The sequence below is a fragment of the Brassica napus genome, chromosome C1, assembly GCF_020379485.1.
Source record: "Brassica napus cultivar Da-Ae chromosome C1, Da-Ae, whole genome shotgun sequence".
In the NCBI taxonomy this organism is placed as follows: Eukaryota; Viridiplantae; Streptophyta; class Magnoliopsida; order Brassicales; family Brassicaceae; genus Brassica; species Brassica napus.
In genome coordinates this window covers 51,079,347-51,089,842 of record NC_063444.1, presented here as the reverse complement: position 1 = coordinate 51,089,842, position 10,496 = coordinate 51,079,347, and positions in this window count along the sequence as shown.

The window sequence follows — 10,496 nt, the reverse complement described above, 5'->3', positions numbered from 1 at the left end:
ATGATGATGTGTCAAAGACGGTTGGAGCCTTTGTGTCGTCTCCGTTTATCAAGAAATAATATTTTATAGTGGTTATTCCATCGATTGGGAGGGTTAATGAAGTTTTAAAATAATTTGATAAACAATTGAACGATGCGCCTTTTTCCATGAAAAAACGTTTAGCATACTTAATACAAATGTAGAATATGTAGAAATGTTAAAAAACATCACTAAAGACTATGGGCTCAGTATATAAAATTTACCAAAAACTCAATATTTTGTAGGGGTTAGCCCATAGATTTTGAGAAAATTTCAAAAAATATGACAATATTGTTGTTAATGCCTAGGTGCATCTTCACTACAGAATGATGATGTTCAAAGAGGTTTGGAGTCTTTATCGTCTCCGTTTATCAAGAAAAAATATTTTTATAGTGTTATTCCATCGATTTAGGGAGTATTATGAAGTTTTTACTAAATTAATTGATAAAACAAAAGAACGATGCTCATTTACCATTAAAAAGAGTTTAGCATACATTAATACAAATGTAGAATATGGTAGAAATTTTAAACATCATTAAAGATTATGGGCCTTCAGTATATAAAAGTTTACCAAAACTCAATATTTTTGTAAGGTAGCCCATAGATTTTGAGAAAATTTCAAAAAATATGACAATATTTTTTAAATGCGTAGTTGCAATCCTTCACTAACATATGATGAATGTTCAAAGAAGGTTGGAGCCTTTGTCGTCTCCCCGTTTATCAAGAAAATAATAATTTTTATGTGGTTATTCCCATCGATTTAGGGAGTATTGAAGTGTTTACTAAATTATTGATAAAAACAATTAAACGATGCTCATTACCATGAAAAAGAGTTTATCATACAGTAATACAAATGTAGAATATGGTAGAAATTTTAAAACACACTAAAGATTATGGGCTTCAGTAAATAAGTATTTACCAAAACTCATATTTTTTGTAGGGGTTAACCATAGATTTTGAAAAATTTCAAAAAATATGATAATATTTTTTAATGCCTAGTTGCAATCCTGCACTAAACTATGATGATGTTCAAAGACGTTTGGAGAGCCTTTGTCGTCTCCGTTTATCAAGAAAATAATAATTTTATAGTGGTTATTCCATCGATTTAGGGAGTATTATGAAGTTTTACTAAATTAATTGATAAAAACAATTTAACGATGCTCATTTACCATGAAAAAAGTTTAGCATACATTAATACAAATGTAGAATATGGTGGAATTTTAAAACATCCACTAAAGATTAGGGCTTCAGTATATAAGAATTTACCAAAACTCATATTTTTGTAAGGGTTAGCCCATAGATTTTTGAGAAAATTTCAAAAAATAGGACAATATTGTTTTAAAATACCTAGTTGCATCCTTCACTAACATATATGATGTATCAACAAAGACGTTTGGAGCCTTTGTCGTCTCCGTTTTATCAAGAAACTAATAATTTTATAGTGTTATTCCATCGATTTAGGGAGTATAATGAGTTTTACTAATTAATTGATAAAAACAATTGAACGATGCTCATTTACCATTAAAAAGAGTTTAGCATACATTAATACAAATGTAGAATATGGTAGAAATTTTAAACATCATTAAAGATTATGGGCTTCAGTATATAAAGAATTTACCAAAAACTCAATATTTTGTAAGGTAGCCCTAGATTTGGAGAAAATTTCAAAAAATCTGAATATTGTTTTAATGCGTAGTTGCATCCTTCACTAACATATGATGATGTTCCAAGACGTTTGGAGCCTTTGTCGTCTCCGTTATCAAGAAAATAATAATTTTATAGTGGTTTTCCATCGATTTAGGGAGTATTATGAAGTTTTACTAAATTAATTGATAAAAACAATTGAACGATGCTCATTTACCATTAAAAAGAGTTTAACATACATTAATACAAATGTAGAATATGGTATAAATTTTAAAACATCACTAAAGATTATAGGCTTCAGTATATAAAGAATTTACCAAAAACTCAATATTTTTGTAGGGGTTAGTTAGCCATGATTTTTGAGAAATTTCAAAAAAAATGAACAATATTGTTTTAATGCCTATGTTGCATCCTTCACAACCATATGATGTTTCAAAGAGGTTTGGAGCCTTTGTCGTCTCCGTTTATCAAGAAAATAATTATTTTATAGTGGTTATGTCCATCGATTTAGGGAGTATTATGAGTTTTACTAATTAATTGATAAAAACAATTCAACGATGCTCATTTACAATGAAAAGAGTTTTGCGCACATTAATACAAATGTAGAATATGGGAGAAAATTTAAACATCACTAAAGATTATGGGCCTCAGTATATAAAGTATTTACCAAAAACTCAAATTTTTTTGTAGGTTAACCCATAGATTTTGAAAAATTTTCAAAAAAATATGATAATATTTTTTTAATGCCTAGTTGCAATCCTCACTAACATATGATGATGTTCAAAGACGTTTGGAAGCCTTTGTCGTCTCCGTTTATCAAGAAATAAATAATTTTATAGTGGTTATTCCATCGATTTAGGGAGTTTATGAAGTTTTACTAAATTAATTGATAAAAACAATTGAACGATGCTCATTTACCATGAAAAAGTTTAGCTACATTATACAAATGTAGAATATGGTGGAAATTTTAAAACATCACTAAAGATTATGGGATTCAGTATATAAGTATTTACCAAAAACTCAATATTTTTGTAGGTTAGCCCATATAATGTTGAGAAAATTTCAAAAATATGATAATATTTTTTTTAATGCCTAGTTTGCAATCCTGCACTAAACATATGATGATGTTCAAAGACGTTTGGAGCCTTTTCGTCTCCGTTTATCAAGAAATAATAATTTTATAGTGGTTATTCCATCGATTCATTAGGGAGTATTATGAAGTTTTACTAAATTAATTGATAAAAACAATTGAACGATGCTCAGTTTCCATGAAAAAAGTTTAGCATACATTAATACAAAATGTAGAATATGGTAGAATTTTAAACATCACTAAAGACTATGGGCTCGTAGATAAAGAATTTACCAAAACTCAATATTTTTGTAGGGGTTAGCCCATAGATTTTTGAGAAATTTCAAAAAATATGCATTTGTTTTAATGCCTAGTTGCATCTTCACTAACATATGATGATGTTCAAAGAGGTTTGGAGTCTTTAACGTCTCCGTTTATCAAGAAAATATATTTTATAGTGGTTATATTCCATCGATGTAGGGAGTATTATGAGTTTTACTAATTTAATATGATAAAAACAATTGAACAATGCTCATTTACCATGAAAATGAATTTAGTATACATTAATAAAAATTTGAATATGGTTAGAATTTTTTAAACAACATTAAAAATTATAGGCTTCTGATATATAAGTATTTACCAAAACCTAAATATTTTTGTAGGGGTTAGCCCATAGATTTTGAGAAAATTTAAAAATATGATAATATTTTTTTACTTGCCTAGTTTCATCCTGCACTAACATATGATGATGTTTCAAAGACGTTTGGAGCCTTTGTCGTCTCCGTTTATCAAGAAAATAATAATTTTATTGTGGTTATTCCATCGATTTAGGGAGTATTATGAAGTTTTACTAAGTAATTGATAAAACAATTGAACGATGCTCCTTTTCCATGAAAAAAGTTTCGCATACTTAATACAAATAGAGAATATGGTAGAAATTTTAAAACATCACTAAAGACTATGGGCTTCAGTATATAAAGAATTTACCAAAAATTCAATTTTGTTTTGTAGGGGTTAGCCCATAGATTTTGAGAAAATTTCAAAAAATATGACATATATTGTTTAATGCCTAGTTGCATCCTGCACTAACATATGATGATGTTCAAAGACGTTTGGAGCCCTTTGTCGTGTCCGTTTATCAAGAAAATAATAAATTTTATAGTGTTTATTCCATCGATTTAGGGAGTATTATGAAGTTTTACTAAATTAATTTGATAAAAACAATTGAACGATGCTCATTTACCCTTAAAAGAGTTTAACATACATTAATGCAAATGTAGAATATGGTATAAATTTTAAAACATCACTAAAGATTATAGGCTTCAGTATATAAAGAATTTACCAAAACTCAATATTTTTGTAGGGGTTAGCCCATAGATTTTGAGAAATTTTCAAAAATATGACCTATTTTTTTACTGCCTAGTTTGCAATCCTGCACTAACATATGATGATGTTTCAAAGACGTTTGGAGCCTTTGTCGTCTCTCGGTTTATCAAGAAATAATAATTTCGTGGTTATTCCATCGATTAGGGAGTATTATGAAGTTTTACACAATTAATTAATAAAAAAAAATGAACGATACTCATTTACATTAAAAAGAGTTTAGCATACATTAATACAAATGTAGAATTGGTAAAAATTTTAAACCAACACTAAAGATTTATAGGCTTCAGTATATAAGTATTTACCAAAAACTCAATATTTTTGTAGGGGTTAGCCCATAGATTTTGAGAAAATTTCAAAAAATATGACAATATTGTTTTTAATCCTAGTTGCATCCTCCACAACATATGATGATGTTCAAAGAGGTTGGGAGCCTTTGTCGGTCTCCGTTTATCAAGAAATAATTATTTTATTGTGGTTATTCCCATCGATTTGGGAGTATTATGAAGTTTTACTAAATTAATTGATAAAAACAATTAAACGATGCTCATTTTACCATGAAAAGAGTTTATCATACATTAATACAAATGTAGAATATGGTAGAAATTTTAAAACTCACTAAAGATTATGGGCAGCATTATATAAAGTAGTTACCCAAAACCAATATTTTTGTAGGGGGTTAACCCATAGATTTTAAAAAATTTCAAAAAATATGATAAGATTTTTTTTAATGCCTAGTTGCATCCTGCACTAACATAGGATGATGTTCAAAGACGTTTGGAGCCTTTGTCGTCTCCGTTTATCAAGAAAATAATAATTTTATAGTGGTTATTCCATCGATTTAGGGAGTATTAGAGTGTTTACTAAATTAATTGATAAAAACAATTGAACGATGCTCATTTACCATGAAAAAAGTTTAGCATACATTAATACAAATGTAGAATATGGTAGAAATTTTTAAAACATCACTAAAGATTATGGGCTTCAGATATAAAGAATTTACCAAAAACTCAATATTTTTGTACGGTTTAGCCCATAGATTTTGAGAAAATTTCAAAAATATGACAATATTGTTTTAATGCCTAGTGTGCATCCTTCACTAACATATATGAGGTTCAAAGACGTTTGGAGCCTTTGTGTCGTCTCCGTTTATCAAGAAAATAATAATTTTATAGTGGTTATTCCATCGATTTAGGGAGTATTTGAAGTTTTACTAAATTAATTGATAAAAACAATTGAACGATGCTCATTTACCATGAAAAAAGTTTAGCATACATTAATACAAATGTAGAATATGGTGGAAATTTTAAAACATCACTAAAGATTATGGGCTTCAGTATATAAAGAATTTACCAAAAACTCAATATTTTTGTAAGGGTTAGCCCATAGATTTTGAGAAATTTCAAAAATATGACAATATTGTTTTAATGCCTAGTTGCATCCTTCACTAACATATGATGATGTTCAAAGACGTTTGGAGCCTTTGTCGTCTCCGTTTATCAAGAAAATAATAATTTTATAGTGGTTATTCCATCGATTTAGGGAGTATTATGAAGTTTTACTAAATTAATTGATAAAAACAATTCAACGATGCTCATTTACCATGTAAAAGAGTTTAGCATACATTAATACAAATGTAGAATATGGTAGAAATTTAAACATCACTAAAGATTATGGGCTTCAGTATATAAAGAATTTACCAAAAACTCAATATTTTTGTAGGGGTTAGTTAGCCCATAGATTTTGAGAAAATTTCAAAAAATATGATAATATTTTTTTAATGCCTAGTTTGCATCATGCACTAACATATGATGATGTTCAAAGACGTTGGGAGCCTTTGTCGTCTCCGTTTATCAAGAAAATAAATATTTTATAGTGGTTATTCCATCGATTTAGGGAGTAATTATGAAGTTTTACTAAATTAATTGATAAAAACAATGAAAGAATGCTCCTTTTCCATGAAAAAGTTTAGCATACATTAATACAAATGTAGAATATGGTAGTTAAAACATCACTAAAGACTATGGGCTTCAGTATATAAAGAATTTACCAAAAACTCAATATTTTTGTAGGGGTTAGCCCATAGATTTTGAGAAAATTTCAAAAAATGACAATATTGTTTTTTAATGCCTAGTTGCATCCTTCACTAACATATGATGATGTTCAAAGAGGTTTGGAGTCTTTATCGTCTCCGTTTTCAAGAAATAATAATTTTATATGGTTATTCCATCGATTTATGGGTATTATGAAGTTTTACTAATTTAATTGATAAAACAATTGAACATGCTCATTTACCATGAAAATGAATTTAGTATACATTAATAAAAATTTAGAATATGTTAGAAATTTTAAACAACATTAAAATTATAGGCTTCTGTATATAAAGTATTTACCAAAAACTAAATATTTTTTTGTAGGTTTAGCCCATAGATTTTTGAGAAAATTTCAAAAATATGATAATATGTTTTTACTGCCTAGTTTCATCCGCCTGCACTAACATATGATGATGTTCAAAGACGTTTGGAGCCTTTGTCGTCTCCGTTTATCAAGAAAATAATAATTTTATTGTGGTTATTCCTCGATTTAGGGAGTATTATGAAGTTTTACTAAGTTAATTGATAAAAACAATTGACCGATGCTCCTTTTCCATGAAAAAGTTTCGCATACATTAATACATATGTAGAATATGGTAGAAATTTTAAAACATCACTAAAGACTATGGCTTCAGTATATAAAGAATTTACCAAAAATTCAATATTTTTGTATGGGTTAGCCCATAGATTTTGAGAAAACTTCAAAAAATATGACAATATTGTTTTAATGCCTAGTTGCATCCTGCACTAACATATGATGATGTTCAAAGACGTTGGAGCCTTTGTCGTCTCCGTTTATCAAGAAAATAATTTTTTTATAGTGGTTATTCCATCGATTTAGGGAGTATTATGAAGTTTTTAAATTAATTGATAAAAACATTGAACGATGCTCATTTACCATGAAAAAAGTTTAGCATACATTAATACAATGTAGAATATGGTAGAAATTTTAAAACATCATTAAAGATTATGGGCTTCAGTATATAAAGAATTTACCAAAAACTCAATATTTTTGTAAGGTAGCCCATAGATTTTGAGAAAATTTCAAAAAATATGACAATATTGTTTTAATGCCTATTTGCATCCTTCACTAACATATGATGATGTTCAAAGACGTTTGGAGCCTTTGTCGTCTCCGTTTATCAAGAAAATAATAATTTTATAGTGGTTATTCCATCGATTTAGGGAGTATTATGAAGTTTTACTAAATTAATTGATAAAAACAATTGAATGATGCTCATTTACCATTAAAAAGAGTTTAACATACATTAATACAAATGTAGAATATGGTATAAATTTTAAAACATCACTAAAGATTATAGGCTTCAGTATATAAAGAATTTACCAAAAACTCAATATTTTTGTAGGGGTTAGCCCATAGATTTTGAGAAAATTTCAAAAAATATGATAATATTTTTTTACTGCCTAGTTGCATCCTGCACTAACATATGATAATGTTCAAAGACGTTTGGAGCCTTTGTCGTCTCCGTTTATCAAGAAAATAATTATTTTATAGTGGTTATTCCATCGATTTAGGGAGTATTATGAAGTTTTACTAAATTAATTGATAAAAACAATTGAACGATGCTCATTTACCATTAAAAAGAGTTTAGCATACATTAATACAAATGTAGAATATGGTAGAATTTTAAAACATCACTAAAGATTATGGGCATCAGTATATAAAGAATTTACCAAAAACTCAATATTTTTGTAGGGGTTAGCCCATAGATTTTGAGAAAATTTCAAAAAATATGATAATATTTTTTAATGCCTATTTGCATCCTGCACTAACATATGATGATGTTCAAAGACGTTTGGAGCCTTTGTCGTCTCCGTTTATCAAGAAAATAATAATTTTATAGTGGTTATTCCATCGATTTAGGGAGTATTATGAAGTTTTACTAAATTAATTGATAAAAACAATTGAACGATGCTCCTTTTCCATGAAAAAAGTTTAGAATACATTAATACAAATGTAGAATATGGTAGAAATTTTAAAACATCACTAAAGACTATGGGCTTCAGTATATAAAAAATTTACCAAAAACTCAATATTTTTGTAGGGGTTAGCCCATAGATTTTGAGAAAATTTCAAAAAATATGACAATATTGTTTTAATGCCTAGTTGCATCCTTCACTAACATATGATGATGTTCAAAGAGGTTTGGAGTCTTTATCGTCTCCGTTTATCAAGAAAATAATAATTTTATAGTGGTTATTCCATCGATTTAGGGAGTATTATGAAGTTTTACTAATTTAATTGATAAAAACAATTGAACAATGCTCATTTACCATGAAAATGAATTTAGTATACATTAATAAAAATTTAGAATATGGTTAGAAATTTTTAAACAACATTAAAGATTATAGGCTTCTGTATATAAAATATTTACCAAAAACTAAATATTTTTGTAGGGGTTAGCCCATAGATTTTGAAAAAATTTCAAAAAATATGATAATATTTTTTTAATGCCTAGTTGCATCCTGCACTAACATATGATGATGTTCAAAGACGTTTGGATCCTTTGTCGTCTCCGTTTATCAAGAAAATTATAATTTTATAGTGGTTATTCCATCGATTTAGGGAGTATTATGAAGTTTTACTAAATTAATTGATAAAAACAATTGAACGATGCTCATTTACCATGAAAAAAGTTTAGCATACATTAATACAAATGTATAATATGGTAGAAATTTTAAAACATCACTAAAGATTATGGGCTTCAGTATATACAGAATTTACCAAAAACTCAATATTTTTGTAAGGTAGCCCATAGATTTTGAGAAAATTTCAAAAAATATGACAATATTGTTACAATGCCTAGTTGCATCCTTCACTAACATATGATGATGTTCAAAGACGTTTGGAGCCTTTGTCGTCTCCGTTTATCAAGAAAATAATAATTTTATAGTGGTTATTCCATCGATTTAGGGAGTATGATGAAGTTTTACTAAATTAATTGATAAAAACAATTGAACGATGCTCATTTACCATTAAAAAGAGTTTAACATACATTAATACAAATGTAGAATATGGTAGAAATTTTAAAACATCACTAAAGATTATAGGCTTCAGTATATAAAGAATTTACCAAAAACTCAATATTTTTGTAGGGGTTAGCCCATAGATTTTGAGAAAATTTCAAAAAATTTGATAATATTTTTTTACTGCCTAGTTGCATCCTGCACTAACATATGATGATGTTCAAAGACGTTTGGAGCCTTTGTCGTCTCCGTTTATCAAGAAAATATTAATTTTATTGTGGTTATTCCATCGATTTAGGGAGTATTATGAAGTTTTACTAATTTAATTGATAAAAACAATTGAACAATGCTCATTTACCATGAAAATGAATTTAGTATACATTAATAAAATTTAGAATATGGTTAGAAATTTTAAACAACATTAAAATTATAGGCTTCTGTATATAAAGTATTTACCAAAAACTAAATATTTTTGTAGGGGTTAGCCCATAGATTTTGAGAAAATTTCAAAAAATACCATAATATTTTTTTACTGCCTAGTTGCATCCTGCACTAATATATGATGATGTTCAAAGACGTTTGGAGCCTTTGTCGTCTCCGTTTATCAAGAAAATAATTATTTTATTGTGGTTATTCCATCGATTTAGGGAGTATTATGAAGTTTTACTAAGTTAATTGATAAAAACAATTGAACGATGCTCCTTTTCCATGAAAAAAGTTTAGCATACATTAATACAAATTTAGAATATGGTAGAAATTTTAAAACATCACTAAAGACTATGGGCTTCAGTATATAAAGAATTTACCAAAAATTCAATATTTTTGTAGGGGTTAGCCCATAGATTTTGAGAAAATTTCAAAAAATATGACAATATTGTTTTAATGCCTAGTTGCATCCTTCACTAACATATGATGATGTTCAAAGAGGTTTGGAGTCTTTATCGTCTCCGTTTATCAAGAAAATAATAATTTTATAGTGGTTATTCCATCGATTTAGGGAGTATTATGAAGTTTTACTAATTTAATTGATAAAAACAATTGAACAATGCTCATTTACCATGAAAATGAATTTAGTATACATTAATAAAAATTTAGAATATGGTTAGAAATTTTTAAACAACATTAAAAATTATAGGCTTCTGTATATAAAGTATTTACCAAAAACTAAATATTTTTGTAGGGGTTAGCCCATAGATTTTGAGAAAATTTCAAAAAATATGATAATAGTTTTTTACTGCCTAGTTGCATCCTGCACTAACATATGATGATGTTCAAAGACGTTTGGAGCCTTTGTCGTCTCC